The sequence below is a fragment of the Bombina bombina genome, chromosome 2, assembly GCF_027579735.1.
Source record: "Bombina bombina isolate aBomBom1 chromosome 2, aBomBom1.pri, whole genome shotgun sequence".
Taxonomy (NCBI): Eukaryota; Metazoa; Chordata; class Amphibia; order Anura; family Bombinatoridae; genus Bombina; species Bombina bombina.
Window position 1 is genome coordinate 992,471,418 of NC_069500.1, and position 22,539 is coordinate 992,493,956.

The 22,539-nt window shown below is 36.4% G+C and overlaps 1 long non-coding RNA gene across 1 annotated transcript in view; it reads right to left on the minus strand.

The window, feature by feature from the left end:
- LOC128649955 (uncharacterized) overlaps positions 1–22,539 on the minus strand; it is a 97,348-nt gene that overhangs the window by 8,357 nt on the left and 66,452 nt on the right. The gene's annotated exons all lie outside the window — the stretch shown is intronic.

The following is a 22,539-nucleotide window of genomic DNA, read 5'->3' on the forward strand; positions in this document are numbered from 1 at the left end:
TCGCAAAGCTTCTTCCTGGGTCTAAAATGAGGAATATAATTTCCAGCCTCCAGTAAAAAGGTTAAAAGACCTTTATTTTCTCTTTGCAGGGTCCATCATACAAACAACAACGTTTCAAACCACACACTGGTTCTTAATCATGTCATGAGACCTGATTAAGAACCAGTGTGTGGTTTGAAACGTTGTTGTTTGTATGATGGACCCTGCAAAGAGAAAATAAAGGTCTTTTAACCTTTTTACTGGAGGCTGGAAATTATTTATTTGGATGTTGAATTAGGATTTGGCTGATCCTCTCCTGTGCCCCAGGTGCTGTCTTTCACTATAAATACCCAAAGATGACCTATCCATCATTTCTGAAGTCAGAAATGGCTTGTGACGACCGGAGGAAGCTGGAGCTGCTGTCAAGTTTAAAAGGTACGTTTTTTTTTTTGTTTTTTTTCACAACACAAGTGAAATGTAAAAGTTTGATGAATTAAAGTGCCCCTGTTTTTAATCGAATTTTTAAAAACCAAGCACTTTAGCATCAAAATTTACATTCACTTTAAGACCTTGGAATACTACTGATCCATGCGTGTATACTTTTGTAAGGAGAGAGTATCACAAAATGCCAAATGTATGCGATTCAGGAGTGTAAGCACATTAAGTGGCTGATTATATAAATGGAGCAAATGCTGAAAATAAGAGAGAGATTTAGGAGCGATATAGAACCAGTGCTCAACTCTAGCATTATCTTTAAATAAAATGATTATGCAATCTTTACCTTAAAAACACACACTTTATCAACATAAAAGCAAAACTCATTTAACCTTTTAATGTTGTTATGGCGTACTATTCTGTCCTAACCGTGCAGGGCTTTAGCGCTGTTAGGACGGAATAGAACATCCTAGCCGTTTGGCTGTCCTGAAACCAACGGCGCTTCCTGGATGTGATCGGGGTCTGGAGGGCATGCCTAGCATCATAGGGACAACCCCTGACCCAATCCCATAACTGAAATCTTGCGATCCCATGCACAATCACGGGATTTCAATTTGTCTACATCAGAAATTTTTGTGTTTCATGTCTCTAAGTAAAATGTCTGTTCCTGTTAAATGTAAAAAAAATATTTTGAATACACTAAGGCTAAGCTATTGATGATCCATAGTCTTAAAGGGACACTGAACTCAATTTTTTTTTTCATGATTCAGATAGAGCATGCAATTTTAAGCAACTTTCTAATTTACTCCGATTATCAAATTTTCTTCATTCTCTTGATATCTTTAATTGAAAAGCAAGAATGTAAGTTTAGATGCTGGCTGGTGAACAATCTGGGTTGTTCTTGCTGATTGGTGGATTGATTTAACCGACCAATAAACAAGTGCTGAACCAAAAAAATTACTTGGATGAAAATAAAGATAGCAAGAGAACAAAGAAAAATTGATAATGGGAGAAAATTAGAAAGTTGCTTAATTGCATGCTCTGAACCCAATTTTTTTCTTTTGTGATTCAGATAGTGTCCCTTTAATTGACTATTTTATTTTTTCAGATGTTTTTCTTAGAGTTAATACTGAATGATAAACTCCTTTTTTTTTTTTTTCTTAACAAATCCCCATATACAAAACAAGCAAATACAGACTTATTTTTTTACGTTTTTTTTTTTTTTCTGGTCACATTTCATTTGTACCATTTTTTTTTTTTTTTTAGGAAGATAATCCTCCATAACATTCTTACATTTAAAGGGACAGTAAACATAGATATTGTTTTTAATGAGATCATAGCGTGTAGTTATAATTGCTGCATCTCAATTACACTAAAATGTTAACCCCCCCAAAATTACCGTATAAAACCCCTCTGAATGGCTCCCGTGGCCACATTTTTCTTCAGTTGATGGTTTAACCAATTACATGTCTATCAATAGCATCCTTGTATTAAAGGGATATGAAACCCAATTTTATTATTTCATGATTCAGATAGAAAATGCAATTTTAAGCAGCTTTCTAATCAAAATTTATTAAAGGAGTAAATTAGAAAGAGCATGCAATTTTAAGAAACTATCTGAATCATGAAAGAAAACATTTGGGTTTTATATTTCTTTAAATGCCGACTCATTCCTGAATCTATGTCTACTTGGGCAGACATCTTGAACATGTGTATTTTATTCCACCACAGGGACACACACATGCAAGGCGTGTCTTTTCATGAAAGCAAAATATTCATATGCTAATTTCTTAGACTTTGAAGGCCTCTAATCTAGAATCATTTTGACCATTTTCATCACTAGAGGGCATTAGTTCATGTGTTTCATAGCAAACATTGAGCTCATGCACATGAATTTACCATGGAGTGAGCACTGATTGGCTAAAATGCAAGTCAGTTAAAAGAAATGAAATAGAGATAATCACAGAGGTAAAACGTATTATTATGACTGTGTTGGTTATGCAAAACTGGGGAATGGGTAATTAAGGGATTATCTATCTTTTAAAACAACAAAAATTCTGTTGTTGACTGTCCCTTTAAGTAAATCACATCTAGACATCCAACATACCATATCCAAACTCTCTTGTACTATGCTGTCAGGGTATCCTCAATTTTTAAACAGCTGGCTCATTCCCTTCAATCTAGTAGATGATCTTTCTGTATCGGTCACTATCCTTTTAACCCTGAGTAATTAACTTATAAGGTAGGGATTTTAAAAGAGATGGGGGGAGGGGCACACTATCATATCTTAAGATTATTCTGGTCTATATATTTCTTATAGATATCCATCTACAAACCGCATTCTATTTACACTCTAGTATCCAAAAATTCCAAACTAGATTCACTCCAGGATAATTTAAACTGAATATATTTAGAACAATGATTCAGATCCTCTACAAAGGCTAAAAAGGTTCCAACGTCGCCATACCAAAAATATCAATATAGCGCCACCATGGGGCCCATAGTGATGAAACTTTTTATTTTCATAAACATTTTATTCTTCAACACATTCAAAAAATATTGACATAATTTGGGGCTAAAGTTGGAACCCGTCGCCGTACCTTGTTTCTGAATAAAGAATTGATGCTGGAAGAGAAAATAGTTGCATCTTAAAGGGACAGTCAAGTCCAAAACTTTCATGTTTCAAATAGGGCATGTAATTTTAAACAACTTTCCAATTTACTTTTATCACCAATTTTGCTTTGTTCTCTTGGTATTCTTAGTTGAAAGCTAAACCTAGGAAGGCTCATATGATCATTTCTAAGCCCTTGAAGGCCGCCTCGTATCACATCATTTTTTATTTGCTTTTCACAACAGGGGAGAGCTAGTTCATGTAAACCATATAGATAACATTGTGATCCCACCTGTGGCTTGTGGCAGACACTGCACTAATTGTCAAAAAATGTAAGTTAATAGATAATAAATAAATAAAATGTCATGTGATCAAGGGGCTGTCAGAAGAGGCTTAGATACAAGATAATCACAGAGGTAAAAAGTATAATAATATAACAGTGTTGGTTATGCAAAACTGGGGAATAGGTAATAAAGGGAATATCTATCTTTTTAAACAAACAACATTCTGGTGTTGACTGTCCCTTTAACACAATACCCAATAGTTGCAACAGAAAATCACATTGTTCCTTTGAATATATACCACAAGTTACCAATACCTTACTGACTGCTCCCATACCACTCGTAAGTATGATGGACTTGTACAGGCTCACTACATCTAGAGAATACAAAAAGTGTTTATTGTTGGTAATCTGTAAATTTTCTACGTTAGGAAATCACTGGTATCCTCAATATTGGATTGAGACATTTCAACAAACAGTCTAAGGATCTTATCCAAAAAAATAGCTATATTTGAAAAGATAGAACCAGTACTGGCCACAATAGGACAACCAGGAGGATTCTTGTCATCCTGGTTGACTTAAGGTAATGTGTAAAAAATGGGTGTTCTAACATCTTCCATAATTAAGAATTTAAGTTTCCTGATTAATAATACCATTATGATCTGCTATTATCACTAAATGTCTTATTTCTTTACCAATTTCAAAAACAGGATCTCCAAAATATCATATATATTTCTGTCTGATAACTGGGACATAATCTCCTGGATATAATAATCCTTATCTAATATGACAGTTGAACCACCCTTGTCTGCCTACCTAAGAATAATATTTGTATTCTTTTTCAGGGATTCAAGGGCATCATACTCGATATTGGAGAAATTACTTTTGATCCTGTCACCGCTTTTTGTGATCAATGGTATACCTCAACCTCTCAACATCCTGTAAGACTACCTTAGAAAAAGTTTCAATACTGTGTACATGGGTACCAGAAGTAAAAGTACTTTTATGTTCTAAGACCTAAAGTTGTAATATTCAATGACTGGTTATCTTTACAAACCACCTCTTTAGTATCACTTGCAAAATGTGCTTTTAATTTTAAAGTGCAGAATAAACTATACAATTTCTGGTGCTATAGAAATAAAACATAATGTATGTAAGAACTTACCTGATAAATTCATTTCTTTCATAATGGCAAGAGTTCATGAGCTAGTGACGTATGGGATATACATTCCTACCAGGAGGGGGCAAAGTTTCCCAAACCTCAAAATGGCTTTATAAACACCTCCCACCACACACATACTTCAGTTTAAAGTATAGCCAAGTAGTGAGGTGTAAAAAAGCATACAAAAAAAGGAACTGGAAAATAATATTCTGCTTTTATACAAAAAATATAACCACCAAAAACAGGATGGGCCTCATGGACTCTTGCCATAATGAAATAAATGAATTTATTAGGTAAGTTCTTCCATATATTATGTTTTCTTTCATGTAAATGGCAAGAGTCCATGAGCTAGTGACGTATGGGATAAAATATCCAAGATGTGGAAGTCCACAGAAGAGTCACTAGAGAGGGATAAAATAAAAACAGCTATTTCCGCTGAGAAATTAAAAACAGAAAAATTAAACTGAGACAGCTGCCTGAAGAACTTTTCTACCAAAGACGGCTTCAGAAGAAGCAAATACATCGAAATGATAAAATTTAGTAAATGTATGCAAAGAAGACCAAGTTGCTGCTTTGCAAATCTGATCAACTGAAGCTTCATTCTTAAAAGCCCAAGAAGTGGCAACTGATCTCGTAGAATGAGTTGTAATTCTCTGAGGCGGAGACTGTCCCGCCTCCAAATAAGCCTTGTGAATCAAAAGCTTTAACCAAGATGCCAAAGAAATGGCAGAGGCTTTCTGACCTTTCCTAGAACCAGAAAAGACAACAAATAAACTAGAAGTGTTCCTGAAATCCTTAGTAGCCTCAACATAGTATTTCAAAGCCCTTACCACATCCAAAGAGTGTAACGATTTTTCAAGCGAATTCTTAGGATTCGGACACAAGGAAGAAACAACAATTTCCCTACTAATGTTGTTAGAATTCACAGCCTTAGGAAGAAATTTAAACAAAGTCTGCAAAACAGCTTTATCCTAATGGAAAATCAGAAAAGGATACTCACAAGAGAGAGCAGATAATTCAGAAACTCTTCTAGCAGAAGAGATAGCCAAAAGGAACAATACATTCCAATAAAGTAGTTTAATATCCAAAGAATGCATAGGCTCAAAAGGAGGAGCCTGCAAAACCTTTAAAACCAAATTAAGACTCCATGGAGGAGAAATAGACCTAATAACAGACTTGATACGGACCAAAGCCTGAACAAAACAGTGAATATCAGGACGTTTAGCCATCTTTCTATGAAATAAAAAAGAAAGAGCAGAGATGTATCCCTTCAAAGTACTTGCAGTCAAACCTTTATCCAAACCATCCTGAAGAAACTGTAAAATTCTAGGAATTCTAAAAGAATGCCAAGAGAATTTATGAGAACACCATGAAATATAGGTTTTTCAAACAAAATAATAAATCTTCCTAGAAACAGACTTACAAGCCTGCAACATAGTATTGATCACTGAGTCAGAGAAACCTCTATGACTAAGCTCTAAACGTTCAATTTCCATACCTTCAAACTTTGTGATTTGAGATCCTAATGGAAAAACGGCCCTTGAGACAGAAGTTCTGGCCTTAAAGGAAGTGACCAATGTTGGCAACTGGACTTTCGGACAAGCTCCGCATACCAAAACCTGTGAGGCCATGCTGGTGCTATCAGAAACACATGTGACTGTTCCATTATGATCTTGGAGATCACCCTTGGAAGAAGAATTAGAGGCGCATCCACCATCTCCGCCTGAGGATCCCTGGACCTGGAAAGGTATCTGGGAAGTTACCTGTTTAGATAGGAAGCCATCAAATCTTTCTGGAAGGCCCTCACATCTGTACAATCTGAAAAAACACATCTGGATGGAGAGACCACTCCCCCGGATCCAAAGTCTGACAGCTGAGATTATCCGCTTCCCAATTGTCTGCACCTGGGATATGAATCGCAGAAATTAGACAAGAAAGTTTCTGTGATACATCTTTCATTGCTAAAGGACTGCAAGTCCCTCCCTGATGATTGACATATGTCACAGTTGTGATATTGTCTGTCTGAAAGCAAATTAAAAGTTATCTCTTTAATAGAGGTCAAGCCTGAAGAGCCCTTAGTTCTAAGATATTGATTGGTAACCTTGCCTTTAGAGGATTCCAAACCCCTTGTGCTGTCAGAGACCCCCAGACAGCTCCCCAACCTGAAAGACTTGCATCTGTTGAGACTACAGTCCAGGAAGGACGAAAAAAAGAGGCCCCTTGAATAATACGATGATGGTCTAACCACCAAGTCAGAGAGAATAGAATGCTGGGATTTAAGAATATCATTTGTGATATCCGTATATATAATTTCTGCACCATTGATTCAGCATGCAAAGCTGCAGAGGTCTCATAGGAAAACGAGCAAAGGGGATCACGTCCGATGCTGCAGTCATGAGACCTAAAACTTCCATGGACATAGTCACTGAAGGTTTTGACAGGCTGAAACCAATTTCATTTGTCTCTTGTCTGTTAAAGACAGAGTCATGGACACTGAATCTATCTGGAAACCTAAAAAGGTAACTCTTGTCTGAGGAATTAAGAAATTCTTTGGTAAATTGATCCTCCAACCATGTCTTTGAAGAAACAACACTATTTGATTCGAGTGAGATTCTTCTAAATGAAAAGATTGAGCCAATACCAAGATACCGTCCAAACAAGGAAACACCGCAATACCCTGTTTTCTGATTACAGATAGAAGGGCACCAAGAACCTTCAAAAATATTCTTGGGGCTGTTCTACACCAAATGGAAGAGCGACAAATTGGTAATGTTTGTCTAGAAAAGAGAATCTCAGAAACCGATAGTGATCTGGATGAATCGGAATGTGAAGATAAGCGTCCTTTAAGTCTATTGCAGACATGTAATGACCTTGCTGAACAAAAGGCAGAATAGTCCTTATAGTCACCATCTTGAAGGTTGGGACTCTTACAAAACGATTAAAAAACTTCAGATCCAGAACTGGTCTGAATGAATTTTCTTTCTCTGGGACAATGAATAGATTTTAATAAAAACCCAGACCCTGTCCTGAAGCGGAACTGGTATAATCACCCCTGAAAGCTCCAGATCTGAAACACACTTAAAAAAAGCCTGAGCTTTCACAGGATTTGTTGGAACATGAGAGAGAGAGAATCTTCTCACAGGAGGTCTTATTCTGAGACCTATTCGATACCCTTGAGAGACAATGCTCTGAATCCACTGATTCTGAACAGAATCTGCCAAAATATTTTGAAATAATTTCAATCTGCCCCCCACCAGATGAACTGGATTGAGGGCCGCACCTTCATGCAGTCTTGGGGGCTGGCTTTGGCTTCTTATAAGGCTTGGATTTATTCCAACTTGAATATGGCTTAAAATTGGAACCAGAGTCCTTAGGGGAGTGGTTTTCTGTTCTCTATTCTGACGAAAGGAACAAAACCAATTAGAAGCTTTAGATTTACCCTTAGACTTTTTATCTTGGGGCAAAAAACTCCCTTCCCCCAGTGATTGTAGAAATAATAGAATTCAACTTAGAACCAAATAAATTATTACCCTGGAAAGAAAGAGATAGTAATCTAGATTTAGATACCATGTGCGCATTCCATGATTTAAGCCATAAAGCTCTTCTAGCTAGAATAGCTAAAGACATAGATTTAACATCAATCTTGATGATATCAAAAATACCTTCACAGATAAAATGATTAGCATGTTGAAGTAAACGAATAATGCTAGACAAATCTGAATCTGTTTCCTGATGTGCTAGGCTATCCAACCAAAAAGTTGAAGCAGCCGCAACATCAGCCATAGAAATGGCAGGCATGAGAATATAGCCAGAATGTAAATAAGCTTTACTTAGATAAGATTCAATCTTCCTATCTAAAGGATCTTTAAAAGAAGTACTATTTTCCATAGGAATAGTAGTACGTTTGGCAAGAATAGAAATAGCCCCATCAACCTTAGGGACTTTTTCCCAAAACTCCAAATTAGCCACTGGTAAAGGATATAACTTATTAAACCTAGAAGAAGGATTAAAAGAAGCACCAGTCTTAGACCATTCCTTAGCAATCACATCAGAAACTGCATCTGGAACAGGAAAAACCGCAGGAGTAATCACAGGAGGTTTAAAAACAGAATTGAAACGTTTACTGGTTTTGTTATCAAGAGGATCAGACTCCTCAATACTCAAAGTAACCAATACTTCTTTCAACAAAGGCCGAATATATTCAATCTTAAAAAGATAAGAAGATTTATCAATTTCAATGTCTGAATTAGGATCTTCTGAACCAGAGAGATCCTCTTCAGAGGAGGATATTTAAGTATCACAAATTTCATCAGTTTTATAAGAAGTTTTAAAAGACCTTTTACGTTTATTAGAAGGTGTAATAGCAGACATAGCCTTCTGTATTGCATCAGCAATATAATTTTTCATATCAACAGGGATATCATGTACATTAGATGTTGAGAGAACAACAGACGCTGTACTAGTACTAATAGAAACATTATCGGCATGCAAAAGCTTATCATGACAACTGTTACATAATATTGCCGGAGATATAATCTCAGCTTGCTTACAACAGATACACTTAGCTTTGTTAGATCTGTGTTCATGCAGCATGGTTCCTACAATAGCTTCTGAGACAGGATCAGACTGAGACATCTTGCAAAATGTTAAAGAAAAAATAACATTTAAAAAAATATCCAATTTCCTCATATAGCAGTTTCAGGAATGGGAAAAAATGCATATGCTAAATAAGCAGAAAAGCAAACAGCATAGCCCTCTAGAATATAAAGAGAGCAGGAGCATAAAGGAAGTGGAGTAATATAACAAAATATTTGGCGCCAAGTATGATGCATGAAGCAAAGTGAAATTTTTTTGACGCCAATCAACATCCGGAAATGACGCAACTCGCATCATAACAAGCACGCTAAACAACCTAACGTCAATAAAGATGCAGGAAATGATGAAATTTGCAACACTATAGACACAAATTTGCTCCAACAAAATTTCTCGCCAAAAATGATGCAATAAATAACAGCATTTTGCACCCTCGCAAGCCTAGATTTGCCCGTGAAATTTAAGGAAAAACTATTCAAATTGGAAAAAAGACTAAACCCCAGGTAAGAAAATATTAAAAAAATAACTTCCTCAAACATGATTCTCATACTAAAACTGTTAGACTGAAAAGGGAAATACACACAGACTTGACTCATGGCAAATATAAGTAAATACATATATTTAAAACTTTATATTAATACATAAGGCTCCAAACATAGCTGAGCGTGTCTTAAATAATTATACATACTTACCGAAGACACCCATCCACATATAGTAGACAGCCAAACCAGTACTGAAAACTATTAGCAGAGGTAATGGTATAAGAGTATATCGTTGATCTGAAAAGGGAGGTAGGAGATGAATCTCTACGACCGATAACCCTTGAAAAGATTTCCCATGAGTGAAACCATAAAAATCAACAGGCAATACTCTCTTCGCATCCCTCTGACAAACATTGTACTCTGAGAGGAATTGGGATTCAGAATGCTTAGAAGCGCTTATCATAGAAGAAATCATAAAAATCAAGCACAAACTTACTTTACCACCTCCATAGGAGGAACCGTTTGTAAAACTGAAGTATGTGTGTGGTGGGAGGTGTATTTATAGGCATTTTGAGGTTTGGGAAATTTTGCCCCCTCCTGGTAGGAATGTATATCCCATACATCACTGGCTCATGGACTCTTGCCAGTTACATGAAAGAAATCACAGTTTCTTTTAAGGGAAAAAGAAAGTTCCTTTTTCCAATACAGAGCATTCATATGCACTTGTTAATAGAAGAGGTATTTACTGTTAATGATGGTTGTTCTTCACCCTGGACCGGGTCTGGCGTGTCGATCGAGAGGGCTTCCCTCCAGTTCCGGTAATGTTTGATGCTGCCCCGGCAGCATCGCTGTCTGATTCCCCCGTTGTCGCATCCATAGATGACTCCAGATGAGGACACCAATGTTTTTGGATATAGTGAAATGGAAGCAGCCAGAATCACTACTTTGGTGCGGGGGTCGAGAGACTTTCTTAAAACTTCTCCTGCCAAGGTCTCAAGTAAAGTCTTTGAAAAGCTGTGTATTTGGCATTTGAGTTACATGCTACAACCTTGGTGGAATATCACAGGGTTAAAAAGAATCCCTCGTAGTCTTAGAATGACAGCATGCCCCAACTCTGATGCAAGATAAGTTTGAGCGGATATTGAACAACTGCTCACTTGATATTATTACTTTCACCGTAGAATGTTTACAAGGAGAGATGGAAACTCAAGAGAAGGAGTTAAAGAAAATGGAGAATGACTTACTTGAGCAGTTACCATTAGACTCAGCAACGAAGGTGTTAAGTGATATCAAGGAGACTTTGGAGGAGTTACAGAAGACGCTGGACGTTCCTAAGAGATGAGGAGGATTACCAGACTGGTCACATGTACCATTCAACATGTGATCTGATGGCGAGGGAACTTCTGAATGGAAAAGCATCCTGGCACTGAAAGGTGCGTACTAGAAGCAATGCCACGACGTGTGGATTCTCATCTGGGTCATCTACGGATGCGCCATTGGGGCAATAAGACAGCCTGAGCAGCAACAAACATCACCAGAAGCGGAGGGAAGCCCTCTCGACCGACATGCCAGACCCGGTCCAGGGTGAAGAACAACCATCATTACAGTAAATGCCTTTTCCAGTGACTTAAGTGCTTGAGGGACTCTCTTTTTCTCCTAAGAGGAACTGTGATTTTTTTCCTATAGCACCAGGAATTGTATAGTTTATTCCACACATTAAACTTAAAACTACATTTTGCAAGTGACACTAAGACTAAAGAGGTGGTATGTAAATATAACCATCAGTCATTGAATATTAGAACTTAAGTTCTTAGAAATAAAAGTACTTTTACTCCTGGTACCCATGTACTCAGTATTGACATTTTTTCTTAGCTAGTTATACAGGATGTTGAGAGGTTGAGGTATACCATTGAACACAAAAAAAGTGGTGACAGGATTAAAAGTAATTTCTCCACGATTGAGTATGATGCCCTTAAACCCTTAAAATGAATAAAAATGTTATTCTTAGGCAGGCAGATAAGGGTGGTTCAACTGTCATATTAGATAATGATTATTATATCCAGGAGAATATGGCCCAGTTATCAGACAGAAATATATATGATATTTTGGAGATCCTGTTTTTGAAATTGGTAAAGAAATAAGAGATTTAGTGAGAATAGCAGAGCATAATGGTATTATTAATCAGGAAACTTACATTCTTAATTATGGAAGATGTTAGAACACCCATTTTTTACACATTACCTTAAGTCCACCAGGATGACAAGATTTCTCCTGGTCGTCCTATTGTGGCTAGTACTGGTTCTATCTTTTCAAATATAGCTATTTTTTGGGGGGCTAAGATCCTTGGAATGTTTGTTGAAATGTCTCAATCCAATATTAAGGATACCAGTGATTTCCTGACTAAGGTAGAAAATGTACAGATTACCAACAATAAATGCATTTACATGTCCATCATACATACTAGTTGTATGGGAGTAGTCAGTGAGGTATTGGGAACTTGTGGAATATATTCAAAGGAACAATGTGATTTTCTGTTGCAACTATTGGATATTGTGTTAAAGGGACACCAAACCCAATTTTTTTTCTTTCATGATTCAGATAGAGCAGTGTTTTTCAACCAGTGTGCCGTGGCACACTAGTGTGCCGTGAGAGATCCTCAGGTGTGCCACGGCAGACTGACAACAGTGTGACATATTTTTTAAAATTTGCTTGTTTTTTACTCCCAGTGCAGGGGTAGTTTGTAGGAGGCATGGCATAACAGCACAATACATACAGTATGTGTGTGCTTGTGTGTATGGGTATATATATATGCTGTATTACGCTACAATGTGTGATTTTTTAAAATTTTTGGGATGGTGGTGTGCCACAGGATATTTTAATGTAAAAAAGTGTGCCACGGCAAAAAAAAGGTTAAAAATCACTGAGATAGAGCATGCAATTTTAAGCAATTTTCTAATTTACTCCTATAATCAATTTTTCTTCATTCTCTTGCTATCTTTATTTAAAAAGCAGGAAGGTGATGCATTGGAGCCGGCCCATTTTTGGTTGAGAACCTGGGTTATGCTTGCTTATTGGTGGCTAAATGTAAGCCTCCAATAAGCAAGCGCTATCCATGGTGCTGAACCTAAAATGGGCTGGCTGCTAAGATTTACATTCCTGCTTTTAAATTAAAGATAGCAAGAGAAGCGTACATTAGAAAGTTGCTTAAAATGTCATGCTCTATCTGAATCATGAAACAAAGAAAAAAAAAATGGGTTTAGTGTCCCTTTAAGGTGCAGCTATTTTCTCTTCCAGGATCATTTCAGAAACAAGGTACGGCGATGGGTTCCAACTTCGCCCCAAATGATGCCAATATTTTTATGAATGTGTTTGAAGAGAAATTTGTTTTTGAATATTATAAGTTTCATCAATATGGTGTTACATGGTGGCGCTATAGTGATGATATTTTTGGTATGGCGACGTTGGAACCCTTTTAGCCTTTGTTGAGGATCTAAATCGTTGTTCTAAATATATTCAGTTTAAAATATCCTGGAGTGAATCTAGTTGGAATTTTTGGATACTAGAGAGTTTATAGAGATAAAAGAGGTTTGCAGATGGATATCTATAGGAAATCTATTGACCGGAATAATCATAAGATGCACCCCCCATTTCTTTTAAAATCCCTACCTTATAAGTCAATTACTCAGGGTTAAAAGAATAGTGACCGATACAGAAAGATCATCTACTAGATTGAAGGGAATGAGTCGGCTGCTTAAAAATTGAGGATACCCTGACAGCTTAGTACAAGAGAGTTTGGATAGGATATGTTAGAAGTCTAGATGTGATTTACTTAAAGGAATAGTCTAGTGAAAATAACTTTCATGATTCAGCAAGGGCAGGCAATTTTAAGCAACTTTCAAATTTATTATCAATTTCTCTGCGTTCTCTTGCTATCTTAATTTGAAAAGCAATAATATAAGCATATGAACCAGCCTATTTTTGGTTCAGCACCTAGGTAGCACTATCTGATTGGTGTCTAAATGTAGCCACCAATCAGCAAGCGCTACCCAGGTGTTGAACCAACAATGGGCCGGCTCCTAGGCTTACATTCAAATAAAGATACCAAGAGAACAAAGACAAATTGATAATAGGAGTAAATTAGAAAGTTGCTTAAAATTACATGCTCTATCTGAATCATGCAAGTTTTTGTTGACTAGACTATTCCTTTAAGGAAAGAAAGGGTCTTAAAGAGGCTATACAAACAAAGGAAAAAAGTACTTTTGTAACTGAATTTACTAACCAGAGTGAAGATATACTTACAATATTGAGGAGACATTGGTATATCCTCAAATAATGTAATCCCAATGTAGAATTCCTTCATGCCTGCTTTTAAAAAATAACCTTCATTAAGAGATAAATTGATCAAGTCTGATATCGGTGCAGCTAAAACAGGTGGACAAAGATATATATCAGCTAACAAAGGCTGTTACCCCTGTTTGGGTTGTTTTAGCTGTAGTAAAATAATTAAAGGGGCCTCATTTGTCCATCCTCATACAGGTAAATCATTTTATATTAATGGTTATTATAATTGTAAAAGCACATTTTTCGTTTATCTTGTTAAAGGGATAGTCTAGTCAAAATTAAACTTTCATGATTCAGATAGGGTATACAATTTTAAACAACTTTCCAATTTACTTTTATCATACAATTTGCTTTGCTCATTTGGTATTCTTTGCTGCAAGCTAAACCTAGGTAGACTAATACTGATTTCTAAACTGTTAAAAACCACCTCCTATCTCAGTGCATTTTGATAGTTTTTCACAGTTAGAAAGAGTGAGTTCATGTGTGCCATATAGATAACATTGTGCTCACTCCCGTGGAGTTATTTAAGAGTCAGCCCTGATTGGCTAAAATGCATGTCTGTCAAAGGACTGAGGGGGCAGTCTGCAGAGGCTTAGAAAGAAGGCAATCACACAGGTAAAAAGTGTATTAATATAAAAGTGTTAGTTATGCAAAATTGGGGAATGGGTAATAAAGGGATTATTTATCTTTTTAAACAATAAAAATTCTGGAGTAGACTGTCCCTTTAAGTGTCCATGTGGTCTGTTATATGTGGGTAAGACCACTTGGAGAACCCGTGAACGGATGAACGAGCATAAATCCAGGTTAAGGAGGGAAGATTTGGAAGCACCATTATCCTATCATTTTGTTAAGGATGGCCACCAAATTTCTCAGTTCCGTTTTCAAATCATTGAACAAGTATTTCGGTCAAGAAAAGGGTAGGTAATAGGGAAAATTTACGGAAAAGGAGAGAGGTCTTTTTGATCTATTAATTAGGCACTCTGTACCCTAAGGGTCTTAACAGAGACCTTGACTGGTCAGTATTTTTTAAAATTATTTGTATTTAAACATGTTTTTGTGATTTTCATATCTACTTTACCTATGTATTTATTCACACTTTTTTTTGGATTTTGTATTGTAATTTTGGTGAGCTCCTCTAGATGGTGCTGTGATTCTAACAATTAGTTAATTGTACCTGATTATACCTGTCTATATAAACCTGTGAATAATGGCGATGTTGTATTCATCTGACTAAGGAGTTACTCCCGAAAGGTTGTGATTTCTGTTGCTGCCAATAAATGGTTGCTACTCACTATGCTGCTGTCCTTTGTGGATTTCAATTTTCATGAAAGCAAAGCAGTAATAAGAAAAAGTAAAATATATGCTTCACTGTATGGTGAATGAATAAGCTGCACTGTATACTGATGTGATTATCTATACACTGACGAGTATGCTGGGCAGTATAATAATGAAGAGTATCTATACACAGATAAGGACCACATATGTACATGACTATGTATGGACTGGCTGCTATGCCCCCCCAGCACTTGGACCCTGGTGCCACTATACAAGCTGCACCAATGGAAGTTCCGACCCTGTACATACAAATGTAATATAAATAAAATACTTGTACATTTTCCCCCCATCTATAATATGGCCACAGGTGCTTTATCTATACTGTCGCAGTGCTCCTGTGTAATTATTTAAGAAGGCTGGGTATTCCTGTGCTTCATCTATTAAAAAAAAAAATAGTGTAATATACACTTGATTATTCCTCTAAGGTATCATGTAACTAATGTTACAACAACTCCTATTTTAACATTAATAAAGTACACTTTAGGGAGCAGTGCAAACGCCTGACGTATGTTTCGTCCACTGCTTTTTCTATTACAGTACACTATTTTTTTTTAGTAGACGAAGCACGGGAATACACAGCCTTCTTAAATAATTACAAAGGAGCACTGCGACAGTATAGATTAAAGGTAGAGTAAACACCAGATTTTTTGTTGTTTAAAAAGGTAGATAATCCCTTTATTACCCATTCCCCAATTTTGCACAACCAACACAGTTATAATAATATACTTTTTACCTCTGTGATTACCTTGTATCTATAGCTCTGCAAACTGCCCCCTTATTTCAGTTCTTTTGACAGACTTGCATTTTTAGCCAATCAGTGCTTGCTCTTAGGAGCTTCACGTGCCTGAGCTCAATGTTATCTATATGAAACACATGAACTAACACCCTCTAGTGGTGAAAAACTGTCAAAATGCTTTCAGATTAGAGGTGGCCTTCAAGGTCTAAGAAATTAGCATATATACCTCCTAGATTTAGTTTTCAACTAAGAATACCAAGAGAACAAAGCAAAATTGGTAATAAAAGTAAATTGGAAAGTTGTTTAAAACTACATGCCCTATTTAAATCATGAAAGGTTTTTTTTTTACTTGACTTTCCCTTTAAGCCCTTGTTGAATATATATATAGATAGGGATCTTTTTAATGGTCGCAGTGCACTGTGTAATGGGAATAATTACCCAGTTTTGTGCTTGTCTAAATTGTACCTATACTCCAGTCTCATTATAGTTTAAATAGATATTTACACACCTTGGGAGCACTACATTTGTTTATGTTTTTAAATGATTTTAAGTGATTTTCACCTTTTTAACGATTTATTAAAAGCTATGTTTTATTTTTAGCCCTCCTTATCCTCCTCTTTGTTACTGTATACATCTACCCTGATAGTTTTACAGTGTGCCCAAAAGTGTTATCACTTTATACAATTTACTGGCACTAGGCACTGCCCTCCATGGACATATAGCTTTACCCTAGGAGGGATTGGGTAGTTTGTATCAAACCACTCCTCCTGACTAGCATCAGGATTATTGTACTTGTCTTCAGATAGCTCCCAGTAGTGCATAGCTGCCCCTTCAAATAAGGATACCAAGAGAAATAAGCAAATTGGATAACAGAAGTAAAGAGGAAAGTTATTTAAAATCACATGCTCTATTTGAATCATGAAAAATAAGAAAAAGAAAAATGTTGGGTTTCATGTCCCTTTAAAATGTCCAGTAAGTAGCAACGCCTTCTCTTTTACTCTTTGCTGCTCAGAGAGTTAAGTATAATATTGTTTTGGTGCATAAATAAAGTGATTAACTATTTTCTATCTTTCCCTTTTTTTTGTTCATTCATATTTAAATTCTTATTTTAATTATTATTATTTAAATTGTTTATATTTTTCTTTTATTTCCTTTTTTTCTTGCAAACTGTATTACTTTTTACTTTCATTTTATCTTTGTATTTTTACATATTTTTTCCACCTTTACTCTTACTTACTTCTCCAGGTGTCTTTATTCTTCTTTGCAAAGGTTCTCTGTTGCGGCTGCCATTTTCTTTCCTATTATGACATTGTAACACCTCCTTTTGAGTTACGTATTTCCTCACGTCCACTTTTCTGTCAATCTCCTCCTACTGTTTATACCACCCTCTTCAATTGCTTAAAGGGCCACTGTAAGTAAATATTTTCTATGCCTGTTACTAACTAACTACCCCAAATACGCTTTTTATCAATAGCATTTCATTAACATATCTCTACCGTATATCAGAAATCTTGTCTGCAAATTTAATTGTTTTCAAACCCACTCCGTGGGTATACTTTGCTCTGTACCAATCCCTTTACAATACCTAGGTTTCAAAATGGCGCTTTAAACACAAAGTTATTGGTTTAAGTATTTTGAACATGCAGTGCTGAAAATAGTGGGCCAGATAACGTGACATCATCGGCGAATAAAGATATAACTTTTAGAACGTTATGAAACTTCGTTTTGGAGAAAATATAGGTCAGTAGGTTTTAATTAATGTTTATTAACTTTAATATGTTAGTTGTTTAGCTTAAAAATTATAACAGAAAGTAATCCTTTAACCCCTTAACGACCGAGGACGTGCAGGGTACGTCCTCAAAAAAAAGGCAGTTAATGCCTGAGGACGTACCCTGCACGTCCTCGGTGTGGAAAGCAGCTGGAAGCGATCCTGTTTGCTTCCAGCTGCTTTCCGGTTATTGCAGTGATGCCTCGATATGGAGGCATCCTGCAATAACCTTTTGAAGCCATCCGGTGCAGAGAGAGCCACTCTGTGGCCCTCTCTGCACCGGAGATCGGTGGCTTCCTTCGTTGGTGGGTGGGAGCATTACCGGGAGGCGGGTGGCGGCCATCGATTGCCCTGGAGATGTGGAGGGGGGCGGGATCGTGGGCGGGGATGCCCGGGGGCGCGCACGGACGCGCGCGCGTGCACGGGAGGGCGGGGGCGGGCGCGTGCACGGGGAGGGAGCGGGTGGGAACCGCTACACTACAGAAAAAGGTGCAATCAGTTTAAAATAACTGAAGAAAAAAAACAATCAATGAGGTGGTTGGGGTTTGTGGTGGTGGTGGGGGGGGGGTTTGGGGAAGCTACACTACAGAAAAAAAAAAACTTAAGAAAAAAAAGCACTTTTTAGTATAAGATGGGTACTGGCAGACAGCTGCCAGTACCCAAGATGGCCCCAATAAGGCAGATAGGGAAGGTTATAAAGCTGTTTTGGGGGGGATCAGGGAGGTTGGAGGCTAAGGGGGGTCCTATACAGCAGAATAATTATTATTTTTTAAAAAAAAAAAACCTATACCCCCCAAAAAGCTTTTATTTTAGTACTGGCAGACTTTCTGCCAGTACTTAAGATGGCGGGGACAATTGTGGGGTGGGGGAGGGAAGGGAGCTGTTTGGGAGGGATCAGGGGGTCTGATGTGTCAGGTGGGAGGCTGATCTCTACACTAAAGCTAAAATTAACCCTGCAAGCTCCCTACAAACTTCCTAATTAACCCCTTCACTGCTAGCCATAATACACGTGTGATGCGCAGCAGCATTTTGCGGCCTTCTAATTACCAGAAAGCAACACCAAAGTCATATATATCTGCTATTTCTGAACAAAGGGGATCCCAGAGAAGCATTTACAACCATTTGTGCCATAATTGCACAAGCTGTTTGTAAATGATTTCAGTGAGAATCCTAAAATTGTGAAAAATTTAACATTTTTTTTTTATTTGATCGCATTTGGCGGTGAAATGGTGGCATGAAATATACCAAAATGGGCCTAGATCATTACTTTGGGTTGTCTACTACACTACACTAAAGCTAAAATTAACCATACAAGCTCCCTACAAGCTCCCTAATTAACCCCTGCACTGCTGGGCATAATACACGTGTGGTGCGCAGCGGCATTTAGCGGCCTTCTAATTACCAAAAAGCAATGCCAAAGCCATATATGTCTGCTATTTCTGAACAAAGGGGATCCCAGAGAAGCATTTACAACCATTTGTGCCATAATTGCACAATCTGTTTGTAAATAATTTCAGTGAGAAACCGAAAGTTTGTGAAAAAATTTGTGAAAAAGTGAACGATATTTTGTATTTGATCGCATTTGGCGGTGAAATGGTGGCATGAAATATACCAAAATTGGCCTAGATTAATACTTTGGGATGTCTTCTAAAAAAAAATATATACATGTCAATAGATATTCAGGGATTCCTGAAAGATATTAGTGTTCCAATGTAACTAGCGCTAATTTTGAAAAAAAGTAGTTTGGAAATAGCAAAATGCTACTTGTATTTATGGCCCTATAGCTTTCAAAAAAAGCAAAGAACATGTAAATATTAGGTATTTCTAAACTCAGGACAAAATTTAGAAACTATTTAGCATGTTTTTTTTTTGGTGGTTGTAGATGTGTAACAGATTTTGGGGGTCAAAGTTAAAAAAAGTGTGTTTTTTTCCATTTTTTCCTCATATTTTATAATTTTTTTTATAGTAAATTATAAGATATGATGAAAATAATGGTATTTTTAGAAAGTTAATTTAATGGCGAGAAAAACGGTATATAATATGTGTGGGTACAGTAAATGAGTAAGAGGGAAATTACAGCTAAACACAAACACCGCAAAAATGTAAAAATAGCCTTGGTCCCAAACGGACAGAAAATGGAAAAGTGCTGTGGTCATTAAGGGGTTAAGCCACTGACAGGCACAGTTTGTCTATTTCAAAGACACATTTTATGCAATTTTAAACATTTTATGCAATTTATCAGTTTTGTTTAACAACTTTAATTAAGTAATAGAATTGTTTTTCCTATCAATTATATTTCTTTTGAGACTGTTATTATATTTGTTATTAGTTATAAATAGTTTTTATTAAGCTTATTATAATAAGACTTTTATTCATTATTAATTATTAATTTTATATTCAATTTAAATTTATTTTTTCTGCTTTTTAGTTATTAATCTCTTTCATCATGTCTGATAATAATAAAACACATTATTCTGAAAGATTAATAGCTTGTTGGAGCCTTTTAAACAGCAAATGTTACAGATACAATTCTGTAATTAATTCTGTTAATGGAATGCAGGATTCAATTCCCAGAAAAGCAACTCATAAAACAAAACATTTAATTAAACCTGCTGCAAAAACTAATTCTCAAAATTTTTTAAGAGAATTAAGTGACGTCAGCTTTGTTCTGACATTTCCAAATCTGCTATTTAGCGCAGAAATAATATTTCCTCTGGTTCAGACAGTAATTCTAATATTGTTTTTAAAAAGAGACTTTTCTTTAGTAATTTAGCTCTTACATAAATACATTTAATTAATTAAATAACATTAAAACCAATACCAGAAAAATCTTTTACCAGTCTCAAAAACCTCAGAGTTTTTCACAGGGCTGGAAAGGGCGAAAAACGCTTTTCTAGTTGCAATTCAAACACCTCTAAGTCTCACTTCAATAACTTTGTCCCCCCTCATCCTCCCATACAAACATTTTTCCAACATGATCAAGGAGGCCAGTTACTAGAGCATTCAGGTTCAGACCTTCTAGAAGACCCTACCAAGGTAAGTTTTCTCACCTCTCACTCCACAATTTTTTCTCATCAAAAATAGGGGCAGGCTTATGTTGTTTCTAACAGAATGGCAAAATATCACTACAGATCAATGGGTGCTAGAAGCAGTATCTAGCATTCCTCTAGCTTTCATTCACTCTCCTTTCCAACATTAAATTCCTATCTCTGTAACATTTTCAAAAGAAGACCAATCTCTTTTAGACAAAAAGATTTCTGATCTGATATCAAAGAACATATAGAACTAGCCCCTTCTCAGATAGGTTCTTTCATAAGCAACATGTTTCTAGTAAAAAGGAAAGAAGGCTCATTCCATCCAGTCATAAACCTAAGGGATTTGATTTATTTTCTGGTTTCAACTATTTCAAAATGGAGTGCATACATTTATTAAGAGATTGTCTTTACAACAAAGATTGGCTTGGAAGATTGGACTTAAAAGACACTTACCTAACAGTTCCTATTCATTCAGGTTTCATTAAATATCTAAGATTCCTATGGAAAGATTCCCTCTGGCAATTTACTTGTCTTTCATTTTGCCTTTTTTCAGCTCCATGGGCATTTACAAAGATACTGAAACTTGTTACTGCTTGGCTTCGAAAGAGAGGAATTTGTCTGAAAATGTATCTAGACAAAATTCTTCTTATTCACCAATCTCCTTCTATTCTCAAAGATCACGTATCCCTCACAATTCATCTTCTTCGGAGACTGGGTTTCAGTATCAATTTAAAAAAAAATCCTCTTTGATTCCTTCTCAAAAGTTTGTTTTTTTGGGTTTCAATATAAATACTATGTCAGTTACCCTTAGTCTTCCGCAAGAATATAAAGAATAAGATTTCATACATTCTCAAAAATATATCCCCCCCCCCGTCTTTTAGCCAGAATAATTGGTCTCCTATCTTCAACCATTCAAGCAATTTTTCCTTCTCCAAATCACTACAGGGCTCTTCACTGACTGAAGATTTCTTATCTTCTGAAAGGTTTCTCTTATCATCAGATATTTCCTTATCCAAAGAAGCTATAAAGGAATTAAATTGGTGGCTTCTAAATGTAGAATCTTGGAATGGCAAGGCGATTTTCGGCAGTTCCCCAGACTTAGTAATAGAATCAGACACAAGCAAATTGGGTTGGGGTGCAAGATGTGGTTCCCAAATTACGAGTGGAAATTGTCTCATTCAGAGAAAAAGTTACATATCAATTGCTGAGAACTTTTAGCAGGAGCTTTTGCAATACAGAGTTTTGTAAGACACAGTCACCTTAAAACTATTTTGCTTCGTATGGACAACATTTTTGCAATTCGTTATATCAATCATCTGGGAGGAACTGCCTCAAAAATGTTATCAAATGTAACCAAACATTTCATTCACAATTGTTTATGTCAAAATATATCTATACAAGCAGAATACATTCTGGGTCTCAACAATCACATGGCAGACTGAGGATCCAGATGCCTCACTGACTTCAGTGATTGGCAGTTGAACTCCATAATATTTCAGAGAATTCAGATTTTATGAGGTCCCTTTCTATAGATCTTTTTGCATCATGACTGAATCGCCAAGTTCTCCCATATTTCAGTTGGAGACCGGATCCTCAGGCTCTAGCCATAGATGTCTTTCTCCAACAATGGCTAAAAACAGAAGCTATACCTTCACTCCTTTTTCAATGATTTTTCAAGCCTTCTATTTGTCAAATGACAACAAATCTCTCTTCTGATAATAACCCCATTATGGCAAACACAAGTATGGTATCCTCTTCTTCTAGAAATGTCTTTCCTTCATC